Source organism: Elephantulus edwardii, unplaced genomic scaffold, assembly GCF_000299155.1.
Source record: "Elephantulus edwardii isolate Elephantulus edwardi_28Jun2011 unplaced genomic scaffold, EleEdw1.0 scaffold00167, whole genome shotgun sequence".
In the NCBI taxonomy this organism is placed as follows: domain Eukaryota; kingdom Metazoa; phylum Chordata; class Mammalia; order Macroscelidea; family Macroscelididae; genus Elephantulus; species Elephantulus edwardii.
In genome coordinates, this window is record NW_006399917.1 from 6600382 (window position 1) to 6605517 (window position 5136).

Genomic DNA, 5136 nt, shown 5'->3' on the forward strand with positions numbered 1-5136 from the left:
AGCCACTGTTTCTTGCAATCCACACAGTCAAAAACCTTTCCATAGTCAATGAAACACAGACATTCCTCTGGTACTCTCTGCTTTCAGCCAAGAGCCATCTAACTTTAGCTATAATCTCTCTAGTACCATGGCCTCTTCTAAACCCAGCCTGTACTTCTGGCATTTCTCTTTTACGTGCTGTTCCAGTTGTTTTTGGATGATTTTCAGCAGAATCTTACTTGCATGTGATACTTATATTCGATAATTTTGGCGCTCTGTCAGATCACCTTTCTTTGGAATGACAACAAATATAGAACTGTTTAAGTCAGTTGGCCAGCTTACTGTACCCTAGATTTCTTGGAACAACTTTGTGAACACATCCAGGGCAGCATCTGTTTGTTGAAATACATCAGTTAGTATGCTGTCAATTCCTGGAACCTTGTTTTTTGCCAACTCTTTCAGTGCAGATTGAACTTCTTCCTTCATTACCATAGGCTCATATATTATTTGATGGAATTCTTCTGTGTCAGCCAATTCATTCTGATACAGGGACTCATTATACTCTTTCCATCTTCTTTTAATGCTCCTTGGATATTTACTATTCTGCCCAAAGCTTCCTTAAGTATTGCCATTCCTGGCTTGAATTTGTTTTTCAATTCCTTCAGCTTAAGAAATGCTGAGCAAGTTCAGCCCTTTTGATTTTCTGACTCCAGTTCTTTGCATATTGCATTATAACACTTAAGTACCAAATAATTTATCATAGCAGTTTTAAATACAACTATAAAAAAGTTTGTGGAAGTTTATATTGCAACAATGTTTGATGCCTTAACCAAATTTTTTTTTTCTTGCTTGTTATATACTGCTTTTTAAAATTTTTTTTTTACAGTCTCCTGCCACTATTGTGGTGCTATATATTTCTTTCTTCAGTTCTCTGAACAGGCTTTTTTAATGTATTTATCAATTATATTATTTGATGCATAGATATTTGCCAATGTTATATCTTCTTTATATACTATGACTTTAATGATGATATAATGCCCTTCCTTGTCTTTTAAGGTGATTTTCATTCTGAAGTCTATTTTATCAGAGATTAGTATTGCTATTCCTACTTTTTTTGTGGATGCTGTTTGCTTAGTATATTTTTTTCCCCCAGCCTTTGATTATGAGTCTTTCTCTTCATTTATTAGATGTGTCTCTTGTAAACAGCATATTGAAGGGCTTTGGTTTTTTTTATACATTCTGCTGCTCTTTTTTCTTCCTCTTGATTGATGCATATAGTCCTTTCACATTTAGTATGATTATTGACAGGTCAGGTTTTATTGTTGCTATTTTGCTGTGTTTCTTTTTGTTTTCTCTTGTTATTATGGTTTTCCTTTGGTATCTCTGTGTGTAGGACTTCTCTTAAAAGTTCTTGTAGGTTTCGTCTTGTTTTCACAAATTCCTTAAGTTCTTTCTTTTCTGCAAAGTATGTGATTTCTCCTTTATATTTGATGGAGAACTTTGCTGGGTACAGGACCCTTGGTTAACAATTGTTTTCTTTCCACTTTCTGTATGAGCCATCCCATTGTCTTCTTGCTTGCATGGTTTCTGGTAAAAAGTCAGAACTTAATCTGATTGCTTTTTTTTTAATAGGTAACTTGTTTTTCTCATGTTGTTTTCAGTAGTATATCCATAACTTTTATTTTGGAGAATTTGATTCTGATATATCTTGATGTTTTCCCTTTGGGGTCTAGTGTTCACTGAGCTTCCTGAATGTCAGTTTCCTCATTCTTCATAATACCTGGGAAATTCTTCTAGTACCTATTATACAGGGGGTTTTTTTCAATGATTTTTCTATCCCTCTCATATTTTGGAATTCCAGTCATATGTATGTTATTCCTTTTGATGTCATGCAACATGATTCTAATATTTTCTTCCTTTTCTTTATGTCTCATCTTAGATTTTTCTTCTAGTATGTTTACATTGAGGTACTTGTCTTCCAGTTCACTGACTCTCTGCTCCATCTTTCTTGTTCTAATTTTTTTTTCCTTCAAGCATGTTGTACACTTCTGTAATTTCTATCTTAATGTCTAGATTACATTTTCATGCCTACCTGTTATTTCTAGTACTGTGCTGGCAGTGTCCTCTCTATCTTGTGATGATTTTTTTAGAACTTGTATCTCTTTATCTATAGTTCCAATCCTCCCCCCCCCCATTTTTGCATGATCTTCCATATTTGTGCACGTTCTTCCTCATCAGTATATTTCTTCAGGCTCCTTGTCTCTAGACCATTTGCTTTCTTGTTGGTTTCCATCTTGTTGTTTCTTCCATAATTTGCACCTTTTTCTTTAGCTGTTCAAATAACTCTTCATCAGTGTATTTTTGTGGTTCTCTACCTCTAAGTTATTCCCTTTATTTCTTCCCATGTTTCTTCTATCATTTGTACTTTGATTTGGAGTTGTTCAAATGTCTCCACATTAGGATATATCATCTTCCTTCTTGACCCTGGTGCATTCATGAAGTCTCTGACATTCTCTGCTTATTTTGAAGAAGGCTTAATTTGTTTTTTTTCACAGAGTTTGAAGCTGTCTGTTGCTTCCTTGACATTACATGAAGGTTTTTCTTGGTGTTAGGTCATTTCTGTTATGTCTGTGAAAGTTGGTGGTGGTTTTTACCTTTATAATCTTACTAATTGGTTCCCAAGGTAAAGTGCTGTGAGCTTCTCACTCCACTGTAAGTCCTTTCAGAGAAAATTTGCCTTTCCTAAAGCCTTTCAGATTCTCTCTGTTCCATGCTGCAGCCCTGTAGGAATCTCGCCTTGCAGTAATCCCCTGACACCAACTCTGTAGGCCTCCTTCATGTATGAACTGGTTGACTGATGTGAGACTAGGTGCTCTATTCAAGCAGTTTCTCATGCACCTTTTCTCCTGGAGCTTAATGTCTTCCTTTGTCTCTGTAGTGGAAGGATATTAGAGATCAGGGCCACCAGCTCAAGGAGCTTACATTCAGAGGGTCTCAGATCAGCCCTCTTTCTCTCAGAGACCTGCAATTATATTTCCTGTGTTTGAAGTTCTGTAATAAAGTCTATTTCCGTCTTTGGCCCCTGGACCCTTGAAGACAAGGACCCCCAGATGGAGGGACTTAAAATCCCAGGGACAGCTTAGTCCTGTCTCCTCACAAGCAATGGAGAGTGCTCACTCTTGGCACAGAGCCTCACCTCTCCTCACCTTTTCTTTTCCTTTGTCTCTGGTCACATATTCAGTTCTTGAGGTAGGTTTTGTTGCCATTTCATGCTTCTGTCATTCACAATGTAGTTTTTTTTATTTTAATTTTTTTTATTAAGGGCTATAAAAATATCTAGCAAGATAAATAAATGTGATGCAATGATCTGTGTCCTAATTTGAAGAAACTTCTTTCACTGCATTGTTTTCATTCACAGTGGCCTTCAAATCACAGGAGGCCGTGATCCCAGGCCATTTCTTCTTCTTTTATTCCATGTTACAGGGTTTCTGAATTGGTATCCCACTTTCTAGTCTTCTCATTTATAAATCAAATTCATTTTCAATCCATTGTTTAGAGGGAGCGTATTTTTCTCTGTTCCACAAAAAGGACTTTTTTCTTCACGATGGGATCATAATGCAAAAGAGTCAGTTTCTCCTGCAGTCGACCTCTCTTGGTGTTGAAGGCATAACCTGTCCCTGCTTGGCTTAACATTCTTACCAGAATGTTTTTTGACTTGCTCTTGGCAAAGGAGACTGCAGTTAGGAACATGATGACGACACCAAAAGTCACCCTAGCCCACAACAAACAACAACTTCACAATGTAGTTTTTATGCAATGTAATAAATATTATTTCTATTTTAATATCATTGTTTTCAGCTCTGTCATTTTTCTAGGAACTTGGGGTTTTTACTCTCCTGAAGTATTTCATACTCTAATGCTTATGTGAAATATATATGTCTAATTTTTTCCAAACCTCGTTAATTATATGCCTTATCATAAGCTCCTGTTCTTGCTGTGGTACCTATAAATAAGGATACTTTAGAGTTACCACAGTAGTGGCTGCTTGTCATAGTGACTCTATTTAGTATAGGCATTTTGACATTTGTAAGTCATCTTCTCACTGTGATTTTTTATTAGAGGCAAGTAAGCTTTTATTCTAATCCAGTTACTGCATTCCATTTAGATGTACCATTTTCATCTTCAAGACAGCTACAGCATCACCATCTACTTCCATACCCAATTTTAAAATTATTTTTGTATCATTTTCTTTTGCGATATGGAGGGAAGAAAGAGAGAGACCTATCTGGTAGTGTCTTTCACATTTTGCTTACCTTACCTTGTGAAGTCCTGAGAAATTCCTTGAAGAACTGGCACTTGTTAAATTCCAGAATTACTTATGAGAAAATAACCTTAGTTAGATTCACATTCCCACTCAATGTTAGGAAGGACTTGAGACGTTGAAGTTAGATGGCATTACTTCACCTCACACTGTTATATGGCTTAGGTAATAGGCCAAATCTCAATGATTTTTTTATTTCATAATTAATGTGAAGTGCAAAATATAATAATTTCTATAAAGACTGTTGCCATAAGGGGTAAAATTGGTAAGTTATAACAAACAACATGTGTATATAATGCCTAGTGCTTAATTGTTGTTCAGTAAATAGCAGCTGTTCGTGGAAACAATTATCTCTGAAGTCTTAACTCCAGGAACTAAGATTATACAATATTAGACATGAAGATTGTTGTTGTTGTTGTTATTGTTGATTGCCTTCAAGTTAGTACAAATCATGACAAATCTACGAACAAAAGGCCTGAAGCCCCTCTACAATTATCAACATTTATCAAAGTTTATAGAGTTTCTGGAGGCATGTTATTTAGGAAGTGTATGCCACTCCTGCTTCTAATAAAGATAGTACTGACACTATTGTTACATTTAAATATTGCAAGAATTTGCCAGGTTTTATAAACTTATTTTATTTTACCTGCTAATTAGTCTATAAATACTTCTAATAAATTTATGAACCATCAAAGAAATTCATGTTGTTTTTGTTGTTGTTATGTGCCTTTCAAGTCGCTTGCAACTCATAAGACCCAATGTACAACAGCTCTAAACTCTATTCTGTCCTGTGTCAATCTCACCGTCTCCAGTACACCCATCCTGGTTACCCTAAT

The 5136-nt window shown here is 35.7% G+C and overlaps 1 protein-coding gene and 1 pseudogene across 1 annotated transcript in view; one reads left to right on the plus strand and one right to left on the minus strand.

The window, feature by feature from the left end:
- ARAP2 (ArfGAP with RhoGAP domain, ankyrin repeat and PH domain 2) overlaps positions 1–5136 on the plus strand; it is a 302530-nt gene that overhangs the window by 233704 nt on the left and 63690 nt on the right. The window lies entirely within an intron of this gene.
- On the minus strand, positions 3457–3729 carry LOC102846302 (annotated as a pseudogene).